The sequence below is a fragment of the Sus scrofa genome, chromosome 1 (genome assembly GCF_000003025.6).
Source record: "Sus scrofa isolate TJ Tabasco breed Duroc chromosome 1, Sscrofa11.1, whole genome shotgun sequence".
NCBI classification, from domain to species: domain Eukaryota; kingdom Metazoa; phylum Chordata; class Mammalia; order Artiodactyla; family Suidae; genus Sus; species Sus scrofa.
Genome location: NC_010443.5, coordinates 260,440,901 through 260,463,463, shown reverse-complemented (window position 1 = coordinate 260,463,463; position 22,563 = coordinate 260,440,901). Strand labels below are relative to the sequence as shown.

The window sequence follows — 22,563 nt, the reverse complement described above, 5'->3', positions numbered from 1 at the left end:
AGGTGGAGGAGCAGCCGGGTTTGTTTGGGCTGGATTAGGGCCAAGAACAAACTCGGCAAATAAGGACAATTTGGACCTTGGAAAAAGCGCCATTGTCCCTGGTGAGTTAATTTTACCAGCAGCTGAATTCAGGAGGCTCTGAAGCTGTAATCAGAACAGGCGTCAATTTCCCCCTCTGTGAAATTAATCACCATGTGTGCCTGAGGAGCTGCACCTGAGAGAAGCAGCTGCAGGGGCTAAATGCAGAGAGGGAGGGAGGGGGAGAGAGTTCCTGGCCTCCTGTGCCACCCACCCTGCCAGCCACAGCCTCCTGCCCACCCGACCTGCTCAGTGACACTCCCCACCCACCCACCCCCCGCCAAGGCTGGCGCCCCCTGATTAACAGCAGCCTCACTGATGCATCTACACAACCTACCCATTTTACAAACGAGAAAACAGAGGTGGCGGTCACCTGAGCAGGTGCTGGAGCCAGAATTTGAAAGTGAGAATCTGTCGAGACCTGTTCTGGCAATGCCCCTGTCCTCTGGGTTATACAGTGTCTGCCTGAAATGCCGTCTGTTTTAGAAACTGCAACCCTTCTCAGCATTACTACCCAAGTGGTCTCACTGCGCCCTTTCCAAGGAGCCGTTCCTGGGTGACCAGATCGGGGCCCAGAGACACTCAATTGAATTCCTCGACACAGCATCCCTGAGAGCTGCTTGTCACGGGGCTGTGGATGGGAGAAAGAGTGATCTTGTTAATAAGTTCTCAGCATTGTGGAGGCAGAGAAACTGCCTGGGGGCTCCCGACCCTGCCAAATTGCCTCTTCAATCTTGGCCATATTTTAAGTCTAGCTCAAAAATTCAATTATCAAAATAACTCATCCTGTCTCCAGAGAAGCCCGGACTTTGCCTCAGGGGCCGGACGTGTTTACCTCTTGCTCCTTCCCTGCTCATTCTGTCGGGCGCCAGGTGGGGTGGGCAAGGGCGAGCCCAGAGGCCCGGGGCCTTGCTGTGGCCCTCAGGGCTCCTGATAGAACCCGCTTCCGGTCCCTCAGTGGCAAGATGATGACGTGGAAGAATAAATGTTTATAATGGTGAACTGGGAGGCCCCCACCTTGGCCAGTCACTGGGGTTTGCTTGTTCATTCATCTCGGGGAAGGTTCTGCCTCTGGCCAGCAGTGTGTGCCAGAGTCATCCCTGACATTGCCTTCTCCCTCTCCCCGTGTCCCAGACACAACCACAGCCCCTGTGTTGCCCAAGGCCATTTTTCTCTCATCTCTGGATGGACCAGATGGTCCACTTTGGGCCATTGTCTCTCGTCTTGCTGCAATGGCTTCCTGACTGGCCTCCTGGCATTCACCCCTTCCGTCTGCAAATGTCCCCCAACCACAACTAGAACGTTCTTCAAAGTATCAAGCTTATCCTGGGATCTCCTTGGTTTAAGATGCTGAGTGCTCACTGCCCTTAGCATCACCCCTGGGTGCCTGGTGCCGAGGCCTGCCCTTCCCTCCTTCCCCTCCTGCGGCCTGCCCGCTCAGTTCCCAGGCTCCAGCTTCCCAGGGCTTTCTGCCCTCCAGCCACGGGGCCTTTGCACATGCTGCCCCGGCCTAGCACACTTCCATCCCCTTCCCTGGCTTCTCTTGTTTCTCTTGCGAGCTGCCTCGGAGCCTAGTCAGAACATTGTTTCCCATTAGGAGCCACTGTCACAGTTGATCCCCTGTCACTGGCACTTGGCCACTGGTGTGACTGTGCATTGTGTGAGTGTGGTTTTTTTGGTTATGCCTCCCCCACTACCACCTCCATCCACCACACTCCCCCTACCCCCGTCACGAGCTGGGAGGTTGTCGTGAAGGTGCAGACCCCATGTCATGTGCTCACCTCTCTGGCCCCAGTGCCCGCCACAGGCCCGAAAATATATTCACTCAACAGACAACCTCAAAGCTTCTCCCAACTCCTTCTGGAAGGACTCATTCTGGTGGGGAGATCAGACTAGTGGTTACGCCCATAGGGAAGGCTTATTCAGGGGGTCCTGCGAGCCAGGCAGTGGTTGTCATGGTACCATAGGCAGGCATGGGAAACCCTATGGGGGAGACGCTGCTTTTCTTAGATAAGGGACTGACTGGGTCACAGAGTGACCTGCCCAGGATCACACAGCCTGGCTGTGGAGCTGGATTCAGGCAGCGACCAGCAGGCTGTAGAGACCAGCTGCCACCATGTGCTGAGTGCGAGCCCTATTCAGTGCAGGAAGCGCAATGTGGCTTGGGGGGTGGGGGGTGACATTGGCGGGGTGTCCAGAAGATCCCTGCCTCCAGCTCCCAAGCCGGGCCCTGTCCCTGGCTTGGCCTCAGTCTCCCTCCTGAAAAAGAGACAAGGAGCTGGAGCTGCCCCTATCTCGCCCCGGGCCTCCCTCCCCATTTCCCAAGGTCCTTTCAGCTCTTTCAGTTTGACCCCATCCTTGGGGAAGCCATTGCCCCCCGCCTGGCCCCAGAGGGCAGCCCCAGGCCGGAGCCCAGCCGCACTCCTGCGTCATGACCATGTTAACAAAGCCCCACAGCGCTGACTGCCACCTTCCCAGACGCTCCTCTCTCAAATGCCAAAATCATGTCGTTGTTAACAGGTGTTGGCGTGAGAGCTTAATTACCAGTTTTCAGTTTTTAAAACATCCTCTATTTGTATTAATGCTACTTTCTTCTTGCAAACAGAAAGACGTGGGGCCCTGGCTCACATGTGGTGCTGGAGGCTGGCCCGGCAGACAACAGCAAAGAAAGAGAATGGCCGCTTGGTGCTTCCACAGGATGACTGGGTGGGGGTCACAGACGTGGAGAGCCAGGTCACAAGGCGCCTTAGCTAGGAGCCTGAGTGCGCGTGCGTGCGTGCGTGCGTGCCTGCGTGCGGGGGAGAGGTGGGGAGGGAGAGACTGGGAGGGCTGGAGGCTCAGCATAGGACAGGTTTCAGAGATATTCTTCTTATCAAATTCAGCATCTTCACCAGCACCTTTGCCCAGAGCTGCCAGACCTGGTGAGTGAAAGGCAAGCACCCCATGATGTTACATCCTGTAAGTGATAAAAACAAGCACCCAGGAGGCCTTGCAGGTGGGCAGCCAGGAGCTTTGGTGGGGGGAGGAGGGGGCCCTCAGCAAAGCCCGCCGGCCCGGCTGGACCTCAGAATCCAGTCAGCAATGGGGAGAGACAGGCTGAAGAGGCTGGGAGCCCCAGATGTCAGCAACAGCAGCGGGAGTTGTTGGGGTGGCAGAACTTCCGGGAGGGGATCAGGAAAGGGGTCTGCATTGGGGAAAGGCCGGGCTGACAGGGAAGGGACAGTGCTGGGCGGGAGCCGTGGGGGACGAGGTGAAGCTGCTGAGAGATTCCAGGTCAGGGTGAGCTGACCTGGGCAGAGCCCAGGACGGGGTGGTGAGGTGGCTTTGAGAATCTTAGGACTTGGGGACCTGTGTGGGGGTGTGGGGGGCAGCATGTGCGTGTGTGATGGGGCTGAGGGTGAGGGAGAGAAGTCTGGGTCTGGCTCGGCAGTGGTGTGGCCTTGTTCATGGAGAGAGGACAGCGGGGAAGTGTGGTCTTCAGATTAGACAGAATGTTATTGGGGGGGTGGCTGTAGGGAAGAGGCACTTCAGGCAGAGGGAACAGCCTGTGCAAAGGCACAGAGGCCACCAAGGACCCTTGATGGGAAAGCGAGGCCAGGGTGTTATGCATGAAGTTTTGCACCAGGCACCCAGCATGGGGGCCTTTTACTTTTTAGCATCGGAGAACCAGTGCTCGTTGTTCCAGGGAGAGGAGGAGAAAGCCTGGGGGAGGGGGACAGACGGGAAGAGAAGGGCTGGAGGTGAGGCCAAAGATGGGGGATCGGGGGCTGAGGTCAGCCCCAGCGGGGGAGCCATGGCTGTGGGGACAAGAATCCTACCCTCTTCTTGCTGCTGCTGCAGGAAGGCCGGTGCCGGGGCAGCAGGAGGAGATCTGCCTAGAGGCGGCCTCTTGGGGACCTGCTGGGACTCACCCAGAGTGACCTGGTGATGGTGGCTGGATCACGAAGCTGTGATTCAGCTCCACAACTCCTGGCTGCCTGACCTCGGAGAGGCATCTGAACCCCGAGAGCTTTCTCATCTTTAAGATGGGGGTAATGATACATCCCCTCCCCCAGGTCCCCCCACCCCCGAGATGTGCCCTGCCTTTGACATCGGCTCCCTGGACCCCAACACTTCTAAGGGAAGGATATCCCCTCACTGCCTCTCACCTGCTTCCTTCCTTGACCTCCCGCAGCTCCATCTCCTCCCCTCCCACCTCACTGGCCTGGGCACTCATGGGTCTCGCTGCCTCCTGCCCCGGGCTGTCCGGGAGCTCATCAGCCACGAGCCCGTCTTTGCCCTCCCTGCTTGCATTCACGCTCCTGAGACCAAGCGCCCCTTCCTCCTTAGCATAGAAGCCCTGCCTGCACTGACCCCTGCCTTCATCTGCCATCTCTCTGGGTTCATCCTTGGGAGTCACCCCCACCCCACCTATGAGAGCCAGAATCACTGCACTTCTCACAGGCCCTGAAGGCACCTCCCGTTCTCTGCAGCTCTGGACTTTGCCCATGTGTCTCCCACATCCTCAACCTGACTCGCTCCACTTCGTCTTTAAAGACTCATCTTAGCTGTCACTTCAGGGCCTCCATCCTTTAAGCCTCAGTTTATCCCCCTATAAAATGGGCATGATCTTATTTGCCCCTTGGAACTAGAGACAGACTTAGGATTTTAATCGACTACAAGCAGCTAAGTTAACTGAGGCCAAAGAAGAAGGGACCTCAAATGCTAACAGTACCTTGGCTGCATTAATAGAGGTATAGAGCCCAAACAAGGGAGGGGAATAGTCTGGCTCTGTCTGTGACTTGCCATTCTGCCCTGAGAGCCTTGTGATCATTTCCTATGACTTGCTTTTGGAGGATATGGACAAAATGGATTATATCATTGATACTTTCGCCCTGGTTCACTGAATTCATTTTCCATTTGTCAAGCATGTATATACCACACTCTACATATATATTGTCACACTTAATCCTATAGACGCTTATGTCCATTGGCAGGTGAAGAGGAACTCCCAGTCTGGTATTTCATAATAAAATCATGTCTGTGGAGGCACAACAGTGTCACCCAGAAGTGTCCCATCTCTAATGCCCAAAACCTGCGAGTCTTTATAAGACATGACAAAAGAGAATTCACAGGTGGGCTTAACATTAAAAGCACAGGGAGGTTATCCTGGTTTATCCAGTTGGGACACTCTAGTCACATGTGTCCTTAAAAGAGGAGAGCTTTTCCCAGCCACAGTCAGAGAGACATGACAAGAGGAAAAGGGTCAGAGAGTGGCTGGCTTTGAAGATGGAGGAAGGGGCCAGGAGCCCAGGAATGCAGGCTTACCTGGAGGAGCTGGAAAAGGCAAGCAAACAGACGTGTTCCTAGAAATTCCATCAAGGAGCACCGTCCTGCCACCTCCTGGATTTTAGCCCAGGGGCACCCACCTCAGACTCCTGATCTACAGACCCACCATAAAGCAATGCATTTGTGTTGTTTTAAGTCAGAAACTGGAGTTCCCTTCGTGGTGCAGCGGAAACAAATCCAAACTAGGAACCATGAAGTTGCTGGTTCAATCCCTGGCCTCATTCAATGTGTTAAGGAATCTGGCATTGCTGGAGCTGTGGTGTAGGTCACAGATGCGGCTCGGATCCCGAGTTGCTGTGGCTGTGGCGTAGGCTGGCAGCAACAGCTCTGATTAGATCCCTAGCCTGGGAACCTCCATATGCCGTGGGTGGAGCCCTAAAAAGCAAAAAAAAAAAAAAAAAAAAAGCTGGGAACTTTGTGGTGATTTGTTACAGCAGCAATCAGAATGCTTTAAATACTCGCTATAATCACAATCACATACACTTAGACACACTGTGTGCCATGTGCTTGCAGTAGTGTAATTTCTTAACAACAGGGTGTCCTGGGGGTGAGCGCCCCATCCCTGGAGGTGTGGGTGCAGATGTCAGAGAAGGGATTCCTGCCTACACAGGCAGGTGCCTGGATAGAGGCCCCTCTGATGAGCCTCCAGAGAGCAGAGTCAGAGCCAAGTGGCCCCGGGCTGGGGAGCTGATGATTCTTCTTGCTGGCGGCTGCCAGGCTCTTTGTCACCTTGTCACCACCCCGCAGCGTCCTACCCTTAAGGGATTTATTATATACGGTTACAGGACTCCATTACTTCAGAACGCTTCTCTGTAACGCGTTGAAGGAATTATTGAAATGTGTAATTACAGTGTGCATTGTAATATAAAACAAGTCTATTATATTCATTTGATGGAGCTGAGCTCCACAATGTCTAGTCTAATATAAAAGATTCTGCCATTAGAGTGTTATATTGTGTGATGATAATTGTCCGTCTGCAGGCATCTCCCTGTCTTTACCTGGTTCCGTGCTTCCTCTGTGATGGTCCTGACTGTGTGAACTGGGAGAGCCAAGTTTCTGCATTGGGAGGGCACTTTGGGGGTCCTTCAGTCCAACCCCGCATCAGACAGATGGGGAGGGGTAAGGTGACCCACAAAAAGTCCCACATCTCTGCAGTCCCAGCCACCATCCTCCCCGTGGTCCCCAACACCTTCAGGAACTGGAACCCTTACTTCTAAAAGAATCTCATATACAAGCCAACAGAGGGGTCAGCTCTGCGGGAAACTGGGACAGGCTACTGAGAGTCCTGATCCCTTGGGAGCCCATTACACTTCCACGCCTACTCTAGGGCCCCTCTGCAAAATACTGCTGCTTCAGGGACCCCTTTGAAAACCAGTGCCCCCCCCACCCCCCATGCCTCCACCTTCTTGGTCCAGAGAGGGAAGTGCCTGCCCCAGATTTTAACACAAATTGGGCAGAGCTGGAATCAGTACTCCTGTCTGGCATCCTCTCACTGGGGCTCAGCCCCCTTCTCACCCCAGGCTGCTTGGAATCACAGGCACTTGCTGATTATCCAGATTTGGGGGGGGCAGTCCCAGGGGTCGAGCTGTGGGAGGTCTTTGGAGAGAAGCAGGAATCTCAGGCCCCTGCTGTGCAGAGGGGGTTAAGCCGGCTTCCTCCCCATCACCTCCTCCCTGCCCAGAACTGGCTGCCCTGAAGGAGGCCTCGTGCTCTTCAAGATTGAAACCCATATGGTATTTGTCTTTCTCTTTCCAACTTATTTCACTCAGTATGAGAGTCTCTAGTTCCATCCATGTTGCTGCCAATGGCATTATTTTGTTCTTTTTTATGGCTGAATAGTATTCCATTGTGTATATATACCACGTCTTCCTAATCCAATCATCTGTCGATGGACATTTCGGTTGTTTCCGTGTCTTGGCTATTGTGAATAGTGCTGCAATGAACATGCGGTGCATGTGTCTTTTTCAAGGAAAGTTTTGTCTGATAGATGCCCAAGAGTGGGATTGCTGGGTCCTATGGTAGTTCTATGTATAGATTTTAAGGTACCTCCATACTGATCTCCGTAGTGGTTGTACCAGCTTCCATTCCCACCAACAGCGCAGGAGGGTTCCCTTTTCTCCACACCCCCTCCAGCATTTGTTATTTGTGGACTTATTAATGACAGCCATTCTGACTGGTGTGAGATGGTACCTCATGATAGTTTTGATTTGCATTTCTCTAATAATCAGGGATGTTGAGCATTTCTTCATGTGCTTGTTGGCCATCTGTATATGATATCACTTATATCTGGGATCTAATATACGGCACAAATGAACCTTTCCACAGAAAAGAAAATCATGGACTTGGAGAATAGACTTGTGGTTGCCAAGGGGGAGGGGGAAAGAGTGGGATGGATGGGGAGCTTGGGGTTAATAGATGCAGACTATTGTCTTTGGAATGGATTAGCAATAAGATCCTGCTGTGTAGCACTGGGAACTATATCTAGTCACTTATGAGGGAGCATGATAATGTGAGAAAAAATAATGTATACAGGTATGTGTAACTGGGTCACCATGCTGTATAGTAGAAAATTGACAGAACACTGTAAACCAGCTATAATGGAAAAAAATAAAAATCATATTAAAAAAAAAAAGATTGAAACCCAGCCCCAGCTACTTAGAGCTCCTCCCATTCAGTGCTCAGTGTTCTGGGCCCAGTGGACAAAACCAAGACCCCCACCTAGATTCTAGCAGCGAGGGAGCGGGACAGAGGAGCAAGGCATCGCCTTCAGTCCCAGGGTGAATGTGCCCAGGGAGGGGCAGTGCCAGGATCTCCCCTGTGCTCAGGGCTAGAGGGAGATCAGTGTAAGGTCAAGGGGACGGCTGCTGGAGCAACAGCCAGGGGTGCCCTAGAAGCATCCAGGGGCCAGTTGCAGGGGGTGTTGGAACCAGGGCCAAAGGGCAGGAGATGAGCTCAGAGGACCACAGGGACCCTAGAAAAGGCTGGCTTGTGACCGCCTTGGCCCAGCAGTGCAGGGTCCGGGACAGAGGAGGGTCTGTTCTGACTTAGGTTTTTGCAGCATCACTCTGGCTGCCATGCCCAGTGACTCAGGTCCCACCTCTGGTCTGACCCTCTGGTTTTCCAAGACTGTCAGGGTGTGGCCACCCAGGGAGAATGTTGGAGAAAGAGGGACCCCCTTGGTGTCCTGCCTGCTGTGTGCTGGGTGGCAGAATTTGCCCTTCTTCCTTCAGTGTGTCACTGTCACCATCATTGTCTTATTGTCATCCTTGTTGGCTGAGCCTACATTTTTGAGGTGTTTTAAGAATATCTCCATGTTGAATCTTCCAGCAGCAGTCCTGTGAATTAAGCTTCATCTCCTTGTATTTTGCACTTGAAGAAACCGTTCTGAGAGGAGAGGAGAACAGCCGGAGGTCACACAGCAGGTCAGCGGGAGTCGGGACTCAAGCTGGTTTCTTGTCCTTGCTTTTCACTAAAGGGGGTGGGGGTGGGGGAGTTGTCTCTGGGAGGGTCACCCTCAGGCCACTTGGGCTCTAGCAGTGAGAGGACATAAGTCCCAGGGTTCAGGATCTGGCGTTTCTGTGCGTTGTGGTGTGGGTCGCAGATGCAGCTTGAATCCCACGTTGCTGTGGCTGTGGTGTAGGCTGACAGCTGCAGCTCCAATTCGACCCCCTAGCCTGGGAACTTCCATATGCCTCCAGTGAGGCCTGAAAAAAAAAAAAAGGCAGGCTGTAGTGTGATCTGGGCAGAGTCACGCACAGCCACCTTTTTTCTTGGGAAGATCATGTCCTCCTATTGCAGCTGCCAAGGGAACCTCTCCCGCTCCCAGGAGTCTGAGGGCAGAGAAAGGTACCTTTCAAAAGAGAAGGTGGTGGTAACAGTTGTTTGTCCAGCTCACCTGAAATGTGCAAAAGTTGTCCCAATTCCTGCATTGCCTGGATCTATGCAGTAACATGTTGCGAACGGAGAAAGAGAAAATGCTGTCTCCCAGTTTCTTGGTTATCTGCCTCGTCATTGGCTCTGAAGCCACCTTGCTGAGGCTGGGGTCTCGTGGTCCCTCCACCTCTGCCTGCAGCCTAGAGGTGCACAGCGGTCAGATCCCAGCCTGGGCTGGGCCAACTCGGGGAGAGGCCCCTATCTCTGCCCTGGGGGAGTCCCTTCACCAAAGCCCTCCAGGGTGTGTGGTTAACTCCTGCAAGTAAAGTCCTCAGATTCACTGGAAGAAGCAGATGCTGAAGCTTACTTTGCAAAGCTCTGTACACATAATCTCAGTTCTTATAACTTCTATCCATAGTTGGTTTTAATCCCCCCATTTTGCTGAGGAGGAAATAAATCTGTGCTTTATTGCTACTTGCTCACATACCCAGTGAATCAAGGAGCCAATCCTGGAGCCAGTCTGTTTGTTTCCGCCAAGTCAGGAAGGTTGGCTAAACTGCTGAACGGAGGTGGGGTGTGTTAGGCTGCCTGAGTTAGAAGCTCGGACTGGCATCTGAGCCTGTTATTCAAATCCAGCTGACTCCTGTTTTATACTAACCATCATCAAAGGCCACTGTTAACAGGAGCCTGCATCTTCCTTTGTGCATTTGAAAAAGTTCCATTTCAAAGCCTTCACGTCCGTGCAGTGACCCTGGAGGAGTCAGCTGGAATTAAATCGGGAGCCAGGAAACGGAGAGAATGAGAGGAAGGTCACCCTTTGAAATGACAAAGAGGTGTCGTTTTCTCAGTCGGGTAGGTGCAGTGTAGGTAGCTGGGCTGTGCATTTTAATTCTGATCTCCGAGGCCGCTAATGTGCTTGTCGCTCAGAGAGTAGACGCTAATTGACAAGCAACTAAATAAATAACGTGTAACATGAAAGCAAACACAAGCTTTAAAGGAGAAGAAAAAAATAGCAAAAAAGTACGAAATTTAGAACACGGGTGGGGCAGCGGGGGCTTGGAGGGTGTCTTCCTCCATCCATTAGGGTGACATCAAAGGGCTTTTCACAGTATTTGTTTTATGGTGAAGATACTGTTTGGAATAATCTGAGCCCCTGTCCCCATGTGCCGATGCTGCTGCCGCCACCACCACCGTGCTGGAGATCAGAGGCACCGCAGAGAAGGGAGGGGACCAGATTCTTCAAAAGGACCTGGAGAAACACAAGCAGCAGCTAAGAGAAGTCACGCCAGCCTCTGTCTTATAGGAGGACAGGTGGAGGCCCAGAGAGGGAACTGGCACAACGCAGGTCACACAATGTGGGTCCCTGGGAGGTGTGGCCTCTGGTGTGGGCTGAACTATGTCCCCAGAAAGATATGTTGAAGTCCTAAACCCCAGTAACTCAGCCTGTGACCTTATTGAAAATTGAGTTCTTGAAGATGTAACTGGTTAAGACAAAGTCGTACTGGAGGAGACTGGGCCCTGAGCCTAAGGTAACTAGTGTCCTTGTAAGAAGGGCAAGAAAGGCTTGGGGCTGGAAGGCACAGAGAAAATGTGACAAGAGAGGCAGAGACTAGAGTGATGGGACTTGGTCCTAATGATGCCTTGATTTTGGACATCTAAGCTCCAGAATGGTGAGAGAAGGAATTTCTCTCACCATTCTGGTTGGTGGTATCTTAATTCAGTGGCCCAGGAATCAATCGCATGCAGCCCCTATCACCTATGGTCACGCTCCCCACGCTGCCAGCTTCAAGTAGACACGTGTCCCCAGTCCTGGCTCAATCAAGACCTCTGAGACACCCCTGGCTTATTCCACCCAGTTATCCCCTGCTCACCACAGAGCCATGTCGTGTCACCCACCACCCCCAATTCTAATTATTTGTGTAGTTCTTGCTACCTAGACTAAAAGCACCTTCTCAAATCACAGTTCGTTTAAGCACTTCATGAGTTTCTTTTCTTTTTTTCCTTTCTTTCTTTCTTTGTTTTTTTTTCTTTTTAGGGCCACACCCACGGCATATAGAGGTTCCCAGGCTAGGGGTCGAATCAGAGCTACAGCCGCCTGCCTACACCACAGCCACAGCAACGCCAGATCCGAGCCGCACCTTCAATCTACACCACAGCTTAGAGCAATGCTGGATCCTTAACCCACCGAGCGAGGCCAGGGATTGAACCCGCAACCTCATGGTTCCTAGTCAGATTTGTTTTCAAATCTGTACCATGACGGGAATTCTGAACCAGCCCCCTTTAGGTTCCAGGGCGACGTGGAAGAACTGTCAGAGTTGAAGTCAGAGCCTGGATTGGGATTATTTTTTTCCAATCATGTTCTAGCCATGGCTCCTCTGTGAGCCTCAGTTTTCTCACCGGTAAAATGGGATAGTGGGCCCTGCTTCAAAGGGCTTTTGTAGGGTCAGTGAGATGGGTATAGGGAAGCGTATCCTAAACCCTCAAGGGCTGTGCGTTTGCAAGGCCAGGCTGCAGCGTCCCCCCCTCCATCCATCCTGGGATGGGGGAGGGTTAAGCTCGTGGTGGGGCAGGGAAGGACCCCGCAGGAGTGGGCGAGTGGGGTGCGTTCATCCCTCAGCAGGGAGAGTGGGGACCAGGAAAGGGAGCCGCTCATCTGAGGCCCCTGGTGCCTGAACTTCGTGTGTGATGCAGCCCCTCGGAGGGAGAGCTGAGGTGACAAATTGGTGCCAAGGCGAGCGCCTGGCATGAAATGAAATTGCTTATCAGAGAAATAATGCTAAAAGTAAAATAAATTAGACTTCGCACTGACGTCGTAATTTTAAAAATTAATTAAGAATAAAAAGAAGATGCATCTCAAAGGAAGGGAGAAGTCTAATTTTGACAGACTGTAATTCATTCCTCTGTCCTGGGATTCATTAATGGCCTGAAGTACAAATTGTGCCTTTATAAGATCTGAAATCCCCTGGGGGCCCTCTCAAAGCTCTGCCAGGACCTGAGGACCCATCAAGGGGGGGCCACTTCTAGGGACAAGTGTCTGGGACCCCAAGACTGACTCTGGACTGTGCCGCTCTGACATTGGGGATGGTGGCCTTGGGGGAGCGGCCGTGGGTCTCTGCCCCCATCATGCCTCAGGGGCTGGGGTGCTTGGTGCCCCCTGGGGATTGGAGAGAGCCTCTGCCGTGGCTGAGCTCACAGTCAGATGGAGGAGGCAGACTCCCCTTCCAGCACATGCTACATGCTGTGCTGGGGCTGGGGGGACAGGGAGGAGGTGACTTCTGAAAAGAATCCTTGAGGATTAGGAGGGGGTGTCCGGCAAAGAAGGGTAGGGCAGACCAGGGGGAGAAACGGCATGCTAGTGCTCCAGGGGGTGCTAGAAAGTGATGTCTGGAGGTGGGGTCTTCAAGAGATCGCAGGGGGTGGGTGGAGAGGGTGCCTGCAGGGTGGCCTTGAATGACAGGTGCAGGAGTGTGGACCATATCCTGAGGCAACAGGAAGTCACTGAAGGGAGGCTTCATCCAATCTGCGTGTTAGAGAGAGGCCGTGATGCCTGAAGTCCCTCCAGGCGGTAAGGGAAGTCTTGAATGCGGAGCAATGCTATCCCATCTCCCATATGAGCTCCACTTCCTGGCTTGTAGGATGGGTGCTGGTCCAGGATCTCTCTGGTGGGTTCTCTCTGGCCCTTGAGTCTCCTCTTGTGCCCCCTCCCCTTGCAAAGGGGACAGATGGGGACCTCAATCATGCAGATGTAGGGTCACTAGGCACCTGATGCTCGGGGGTTAGAGTAGAAGGCAGCCCTTTATTTTGGGGGTTTTGAAAATTGCACACTCCCCTTCTGGGCCTGGGGACTGAGAGGGAGGGACTTATTTGCATAAGGAGCCTAGAGCCTTCTAGAAGGACACAGCTGAGAACCTCTGCTTCCAGAAATACAAACATGGGGTGTCAGCCCGGAGAGCTGGCTTGGCCGTGGGGGAGGACGTGAGGCTGGTGAGACAATGCTGCCTCTGAGGAGGGGGACTGTCCTGTGCGTGGTGGTGGCAGCCCTCAGGACCTGCCACTTAGCCTCCTGGATGTGGCGTTGTGACCCAAGAGAGCTGCAAGGCTAAACCCATCAGTTATGACAACACATAAAAATCAACAGATAAAATGGTAGGCTGAGTCAGTAGTGAAAAACTAGAAGATCTGAATTTTTCAATCACGGGAGCTTGATTACAGAGATTTTGGTACCCTGGAGTATTGAGCTTGTAAAAATTTTTTTTTGAAAAAAAATTTTTAATGAAATGGGATACACTCAAAATATAATGTTGAGTGGAAAAAGCAGGGTACAGTACATAGCATGATTTCAGGGCTGTTAGTAAAACAGTGTGGAAGAAAGTCCACCAAAATGTTAACAGGGTTTATATCTGGATTGTGGGATTGTGGGTGACTTTTATTTCCCTCTTTATCTTTCTATGCTTTCTGCAATAAAAAATATTACCTACATTACTAACAATAAAAAATGCAGTGAACAATATTATTTTTAGAATAAGCAAAAAAGCATAAAAGTTTACAAAAGGAACTCAACACCACATAATTTGTAAGTGACACTATATCCGTATGAAGCCATTACAAGTCCTCCTCCAGCGGTTTTTCTTGCTGGCTCCAGAGGCACAGGCCACATGAATTATGTTCTGCTACCCTAAAAAGTCCCCTTTGCCCTTTCATGAGGATGGCATTTATGAAGCCACAGTAGAGTGAAAAGAAGAACTTTTAGCCAAAGCCAAGAATTGTGGTGCCAAGGGGGAGGAGAGTGGGGAGGGAAGGACTGGGAGTTTGGGATTAGAAGATGCAGGCTGATGTATATATAGACTGGAAAAACACCAAGGTCCTACTGCAGAGCACAGGGAACTATATTCAGTATCCTGTGACAAACCATAATGGAAAAGAACATGAAAAAGAATATGTGTAGGTATAGCTGACTCACTTTGCTGTACAGCAGAAATTAACACCACACTGTAAATCAACTAAAAAATTAAAAAAATTAACCCCTCCCACACACCCCCAAAGAAGAAGAAGGAGGAGAAGGAGAGGAAGAAGAAGAGGAGGAAGAAAAACTAGCCAGAAGGCTGAGGTACCCTGCAGGAGGAGGGAGTGACAGGAGGAGAAAATGATGACAATTTCAGTTGAGTGACTTAATGATCGCTGGCTTAGTTTTTCCTCCCAGCAGTTGGAAGGGGCCGCAATGACTCCTTTGTGCAGTCTCACCCTTACCACTTGGGAATAGGGCTCACCTTTGTGGGGTGGTCGGAGTAGAATTAGGGGTTCAGGTGTGGTTAGAGAACAGAACAAGTTTAACTGACCAATCCAGGGGCCAAACCAGTCATCATAAAAAAAGAAAACCTGGTGTGGTTTATAAAGCACCTTTTCATCCGTTGTTTCCCATCTAGACACCCCCGTGGAAGATCATCGTTCTCTCTTTGGGTGCCGGGGACGTGGGAAAGCTGAGTTCAGGGTGGTTGAGAATTGCATCCAAGTTCCACAGCTCCGGGATGACAGGATGGGCATGATGGGTAAAGCCCCAGGTCATCCTATGGGTTGTTGTTCTAGGTCCTTTTCAATGCTGGTGAACTCCACTTCCTCATGGAAGGCTCCCTGGGTCAGCACCACCCATCAGCACAGCACACGAGCCAAACGCTTGTTTATTTTAAACAGAAGGGGAATGCACTGGGTAGGGTAACAGAAATCTGAAGGTGATATAAGCTTCATTACACCTTGGGACTCACTAATGTCGTTTGCCCCGATGTGCTCAGGTGCAGATGTACGTCCAGGAGCAAGAAGATGAAACATAGAGAGGTCCAGATTCACATTCCCCCACCCTGATAACCCTGGCTGAGAAGCAGTATCTTCCCCAAGAGTGCTGGCCACAAAGTCCCAGGGGGAGATTTTGACTGGCCGGGCTCAGTCACGTGACCATTATCCTGTCCAAAAGGATAGGTCAGCCCTCATCCTCAGCACACATGTGGGCAATGCTCAAGGAAATTAGGTATCTGAAATTAGACAAAAGCAGATGTCCACCAACAGCTGATGTCTTAAGTATTATAATTCTGTCTTTGGACTTAGCTTCCTTTAGTCAATATCTGTTTCCTCCCTACTAAGACAGAGAAGGGATTGAGCATAGTTACTATCTTTCATGTCACCTTTCCCTTACTGAATTTTGTGGTTATATTATTCTAAGGTCTTCTACTGATTGTCTATGTAACTTTTAATACCCTACTATGTCTCTCTCTCTCTTTTTTTTCTTCTGCTTTTTAGGGCCGCACCTATGACATAAGGAAGTTCCCAGGCTAGAGGTGGAATCGGAGCTGCAGCTGCCAGTCTACGCCACAGCCACAGCAACGCCAGATCTGAGCCGCGTCTGTGACCTACACCACAGCTCATGGCAATGCCAGATCCTTAACCCACTGAGCGAGGCCAGGGATCAAACCCGCATTCCTAGTCAGATTCATTTCCCCTGCACCATGATGGGAACTCCTCAATTTCTTGATTTATTCCTTTTGGATGATACATATTGATCTCTACTATGAAGAATAAAGAAATCATTCATTTGTTTTGTTGGTAGATTTATACTTTCTTCTATGTGTCCTGAGTGCCACCTAACTCTTGTTGAATAATTATTCTTACCTAGTCAAGGTTCATAACATTTCCATTCTCTCTGTTGCCATGATCTTTCATGATTTCTCTGTAGGTTGGTTCTAAAATTTTAAATCCAATAAAATCTCATTTACACACTTTAGGCTATGGAAATATTCACTGCAGAACCAAGTGATGTGATTAGCTCTGTAGAGATGAGAAGGTGCCTTGAAAACTTTGCTGCTCAAAAGGAATGTCCTGAACACTGGGGCCAGCAGATTCTCCTGTAGTTTACTTTGCACTTGCCTTGATCCTAACTTATCGTTAGCTGCCACTGTTTCCCATGTTTACCCTTTTTCTCTTCCCTAAGTTTCTTTAACCTACAATTTACTCTTTTAACAATTGTAAAGTGTACAATTAAGTACATTCACCTTGTCCTGTATCCATCACCACTATCCAGTTCCAGAACTCTTCCCATTAGGTCATCACTCCTCCTGCCTCCCTCCCATTGACCCCTAGCAACTACTCATCTTCATTCTCTGTCTGTGGATTTGCATTTTGTGTGTATTAAACATAACTGGAATCATATAATATGTAGCTTTTTGCATTTAGCTTCTTTCATTGACATGATGTTTTCAAAGGTTCATCTATGTTGCAGCATGGAACAGGACTTCATTCCTTGTTTGTGGCTGCATGACATCTCAGCATCTGGATACATCATATTTGTTCATTTACTCATCAATTGATGGATATTTGGGTTGTTTTCACCTATTGCCTATTGTGAAGAGTGCTGCTATGACCATTTGTGTAGAATATCTGTTTGAGTCCCTGCTTTCAGTTCTTTGGGTGTAGACTCAGGAGTGGAATTGCTGGGTCATATGCTCATTCTACGTTTAATTTAAGGATGCACTGCCAAATGTTTTACACAGTGGCTGCACCGGTTTGCATTCCCACCCACAATGGATGAAGGTTCCAATTTCCTGACATCCTCTATCCATGTCAACACTTGTTATTTTCTGGGTTTTGATTTGAGCCATCCTGCTTGGTGTGAGGTGGTGGCTCTGGTTTTGATTTGCATTTCCCTAACGATCAGTGATACCAGCATGTTCCCATGGGCTTATTGGTCACTTTGTATCTTCTCTGGGTAGTTCTCTATTCAAGTGTGCATTTTTGTCTATTTTTTTTTTTTTTTTTTTTTTTTTTAGGGCTGCACCCTCAGCATATGGAGGTTTCCAGGCTAGGGGTTGAATTGCAGCTCCAGCTGCTGGCCTACAGCACAGCCAAGCAATGCCAGATCAGAGCCGATCTACACCACAGCTCACGGCAGTGCCGGATCCTTAACCCACTGAGTGAGCCAGGGATCAAACCTGCGTCCTCATGGATACTAGTCAGATTTGTTTCCACTGAGCCATGACAGGAACTCTCAAGCATGCATTTTTAAATTGGGTTGTTTGCCTTCCTGTTGTTGAAAATATTTTTTAAAGTATTTTGTTGTAGAAGCTATAAATATCCATCAATGGATGAGTAAATAAATATGTTGTATCCACACTGTATTTTTAATTTTGGGGCGGAGTGGTAAAATTCTGGGTTCTTGGGAATCATCAGATATCTTCATTTTGCTTTCCACTCTTTGTATAGCACTTGGGGGTAAATTCACTTTTTATTTCAGTTATTGTATTTTTCATCTCTTCTTATTTAAGTTTTATATCTTGTATCTCTTTGCTCTGTGTTTCCTGTAAGTTATCCATCTTTGCCTCCAGTTTATTTCCAATGTCTTGCATCATCTTCAGCATCAACAGTCTAAAGTCTTTTTCCTGGAGGCTGAGAATCTTCTGATCACTTAGCTGATTTTCTGGGTTTTTTTCTTTCACCCTCATCTGAGTTATAGTTCTCTGTCTTTTCATTTTTATAGGTTTTTGGTGTGGTGACTTTTTACAGATAATAGAGATGTAGCCTCTCTTACTTCTGCTGTCTGCCCCCCTTGTGGCTGAGGTCGGTATGGGGGCTTGCTGTAGGCTTCCTGATGGGAGGGACTGATGCCTGCCCACTGGTAGGTGGAGCTGATTCTAATCCCTCTGGTGGGTGGGGCTTAGTCTCTGGATGGGATTAGAAGCAGCTGTGTGCCTGAGGGGTCTTTAGGTAGCCTGTTTACTGAGGGGTGGGGCTGTGATCCCACCTGGATTGTTGTTTGCCTTGGGGCTTCTCAGCGCTGACAGGTGGGGCCAGATTTTCCCAAAATGGCCACCTCCAAGAAATGCAGCTGCTGAATATTCCTGAGAGCTTTGCTTCCAATGTCCTTCCCCCTCAACAAGCCACATTCCCCTTGTTTTCCCAGGAGGTCCTCCAAGAACTGCAGTCAGGTTTGACCCAGGTTCCTATGGAGCCTCTGCTTTGCCTTGGCACCCAGTGCACGTGAAAGTCTGTGTGTGCCTTTTAAGAATGGGGTCTCCATTTCCCCCTGTCCTGTGGAGCTCCTGCGCACAAGCCCCACTGACCTTCAATGCCAGATGCTCCGGGGGCTCTTTCTCCCAGTGCCAGATCCCCACACGTGGCAGTTTGATGTGGGGCTCAGAACTCTCACTCCTGTAGGCGAGTCTCTGTGAACCAGTTACTTTCCAGTCTGTGGGACTTCCCACCTGGGAGGTATGGGGTTGTTTATACGTGAAATCACCCCTCCTACCTCTCGCTCTGACCTCCTCTTTGTCTTCTGGAGTAGGATATCTTTTTGAAGGTTTCCGGTCCTTTCGGTTGAAGATTGCTCAGCATTTAGTTGTAAATTTTGTTGTTTTTAGGAGAGAAGTTGAGCTCCAGTCCTTCTATTCCGCCATCGTAATCCCATCTCCAGCAACTCCTTAACAGACTGTAATTCACTTTTCCTCAGAACTTGAAAACTGACAGGCTGAGTAATGACCCTTTCCCCAAATATGCAGGTTCTATTCCCCGGAACCTGTGAATGTTACCTTGTGTGGCAAAAGGGACTTTTCAGATGTGATGAAGGCTATTGAGATGGGGTGACTGCTGGATTATCCAGGCAAGCCCTACATGTAACTACAAGGGTCCTTACAAGAGAGAGGCAGCAGGAGATTTGTCTAAATGAGGAGAAGGTAGAGTTCCCATTGTGGCTCAGCGGGTTAGGAACCCGACGCAGTGTCCGTGAGGATGCAGTTTTGATCCCTGGCCTCACTCAGTGGGTTGAGGATCTGGTGTTGTCACTAGCTGCGGTATAGTTTGCAGATACACATCGGATCCAGTGTGGCTGTGGCACAGGTGGGAAGCTGCAGCTCTGATTCGACCCCTAGCCTGGGAATTTCTGTATGCTGCAGGTGTGGCCCTAAAAAGAAAAAAGAGAGAGAGAGAGGGAGAAGGCCATGTGGCCACTGAAGAAGATGCTACCTGCTGGCTTTTAAGCTGAAGGAAGGGTCCCAGAGCCAAGGGATGTGAGGAGGGAGGCTCTAGAGGCTGGGGGAGGAAACAGGCTCTTCCCTAGGGCTGCTCAAAGGAGGGCAATGTGTCTGTGTCCAGGCAGACACGTTGATTTCTACCTTGTAAAACTGATTTCGGACTTCTAATCTCCAGCTCTAAGACCCTTGTGTGGTTTTAAACCACTGAGTTGGTGGTGGTTTGTCACGGCAGCCACAGGAAGCTCACACAGAGGCCTGGCTCCGTGCCTGCAGTGCGTGGCTAACAGCAGTAGGCTCTGTGTTTTTGCTCTCTGAAGCCTTTGAAATGTTCTCCGTGTCTGAGGAGTGCTGAAATCTCATCAGGAGGTGGCCGGTGTCCGTCTTTTTCATCCATCCTATGAGGCCTGGGTGCGCCCTGTTCTTTGAGGCGTAGCCACTCCTGGTATCAGCCCCCGGACATATCACCTGGTGATGTTCCAGTGCCCGGGGCTGCTGTGGCTATTTGCATTTGTGACACAGAGCTGGAACTTCTCTCCTGCAGCGGCCACTGCTGTCTCCAACCACAGTTTCCTCTGTCAGTCCATCGGTGCATTGTTTTTTGTTTTTACTTGAAACATTTTCAAATAAACACAAAAGTAGAAAATAGTGCAACAAGCCCCCCCCCCCATGTCCGTATCTGGTTTCCACTGTTATCAATCTTTTTTCTCTATTGGCTGCACTCGCCCTTCTCTCTTTTTTCCCCTCTCTCTGTTAAATCAGTGCTGTTTTCCTTTTAAATCAGTGCTTCTTAATATTTCATGTGCTAAGAAATCACCTGGGGATCTTGTTAAATTTCAGATTCTGGTTTAGTAGGTTTGTGATGGGGCCTGAGAATTTGCATTTCTAAGTTCCCGGTAAAGCGGCTGATCCCCAGGGCTGCACCTGAGTGGCAAACCTCAGACATCAGCTACCTTAGTTAGTCCACACTGCTAAAACCCACAGAATTTGTGACTCTCAAATCATTAAATGTGCACACATGCATCTGCTTGGTTTACATGTTGTTCTGTCCTTTTTCTTCTACTGAATTATATATGTTCCTTAAATTGGGGGGGGGGGCTGGCACCTCTGAATCTTGGAAGGAGCGTCTTCCCCCGTCGTTTCTCCCACAGGACCTTCCCTTGACCTGAGAAGATTAAGAACTGCTTCTCTCTGCTCTCTTTATTTGCATTCCCATGTACCCAGCAACATTATTCTATTCACAGCAGCCAATATGCTGAAATAACCCAAATGAATGGAAAAAGAAAATGTGGCATATACATAAAGTGTAATATTATTCAGTCTTTGAAAAGGAAATCCTGCTGTTTGCGACATGGCTAAACCTAGAGGACCTTATGCTAAGTGAAGTAAGCCAGTCACAGAGGAACACACGTACCTGTGATTCCAACTTACATGATGTGTTTAAAACAGGTTCATAGAAGCTGAGAATAGAGTGGTGGTTACCAAGGATTGGGGGGAGGGTGAAGTGGGGAGTCTGTCATTCCACTAGTATAAAGTTTCAATCATGCAAGATGAATAAATTCTGGAAATCGCCTGTAAGACAAAAATCCTGTAGTTAACTATACCGTATTGTGCACTTAAAAATGTAGGAGGTTAGAGATCCCCAAAAAAAAAAAAAAAAAACCACCACCAAAAACGGGTCAAAAAAAAAGGGATGCAAGAAGGCTTTTAGAGGTGATAGATCTATTTAGTATCTTCAATACGGTGACATATCATGGGTGCATGCATCCTTCCAAACTCATTAAAATTGTGTGCATTAAATAGGCGAATTTTTAAAAAAAATTTTATTATTTAATGAATTTTATTTTATTATTTATAGGTGTACAACAATCATCACAACCAAACTACAGCATGTCCATCCCAAACCTTCAGTACATCCCCCCACCCAGCAACCTGTCTCATTTGGTACGGTAAGTCTTTCAAAGTCTGTGACTTAGTAACTGTTCTGCAAAGAAGTTCATTGTGTCCTTTTTTTAGATTCCACATGTAAGTGTAGCATTTGATGTAGGTGTCTCATTGTCTGACTGACTTCACTTAGCATGATAATTTCTAGGTCCATCCATGTTGCTGCAAATGCCAGTATTTTGTTCCTTTTAATGGCTGAGTTATATTTCACTGTGTATATGTATCACATCTTCTTTAGCCACTCCTCTGTTGATGGTCGTTTAGGTTGTTTCCATGTCTTGGCTATCAAAAATAGTGCTACAATGAACATAGGAGTACATGTGTCTTTGCGAGTCATGGTTTTCTCTGGATAGATGCCCAGGAGTGGGATTGCTGGATCAAATGGTAATTCTATTTTTAGTTTTCTGAGGAATCTCCATACTGTTTTCCACAGTGGTTGCACCAATTTACATTCCCACCAACAGTGTAGTAGGGTTCCTTTTTCTCCACACCCTCTCCAGCATTTATTGTTTGTAGACTTTTTGATGATGGCCATTCTGGCTGGTGTAAGGGGTACCTCAGATGGTTTTGATTTGCATTTCTCTAATAATGAGTGATGTTGAACATCTTTTCATTTGTTTTTTGGCCACTTGTATGTCTTCTTTGGAGAACTGTCTGTTTAGATCTTCTGCCCATTTTTTGATGGGGTTGTTTGTTTTTTTGGTATTGAGGGGTAGGAGGTGTTCATAAATTTTGGAGATTAATCCCTTGTCAGTCGATTCATTTGCAAAGATTTTCTGTCACTCTGTGGGTTGTCTTTTCGTTTTGTTTAGGATTTCCTTTGCTGTGCAGAGACTTTTAAGTTTAATTAGGTCCCATTTGTTTATTTTTGTTTTTATTGTCATTATTGTCAGAGGTGGATCTGAGAAGATGTTGCTGTCGATTATGTCGATTATGCTGGAGAGCGTTTGGCTTTTTAAAGCTGAATTCAGCTGCTAAAAGAACCAAACTACTTCTCTCTCTCTTTTTTTTTTTTGTCATTTCCTTGGGCCTCTCCTGAGGTTCCCAGGCTAGGGGTCTAATTGGAGATGTAGTCACCGGCCTACACCAGGGCCACAGCAACATTGGATCCCGGCCGAGCCTGCAACTTACACCGCAGGTTGTGGCAGCGCCAGATCCTTGACCCACTGAGCAAGGCCAGGGAATCAAACCTGAACCTCATGGTTCCTAGTCGGATTCGTTAACCATTGTGCCACACCTGGAACTCCCCAAACTACTTCTCTTGCAGACCACAAAACCTCTCTCTTTTCTCTGGATTGCCTTGCTCCAGGCACAGCTCTTTTTTATTCTGCCTTCA

At 49.2% G+C, this 22,563-nt stretch overlaps 1 long non-coding RNA gene across 1 annotated transcript; it reads left to right on the top strand.

Annotated features, from left to right (window-relative positions):
• LOC106507017 lies at positions 358-21,200 on the top strand. The gene is made up of 3 exons (XR_001302677.2): positions 358-2,999; positions 8,734-8,828; positions 21,142-21,200. It is a non-coding gene; the product is annotated as an uncharacterized LOC106507017 (long non-coding RNA).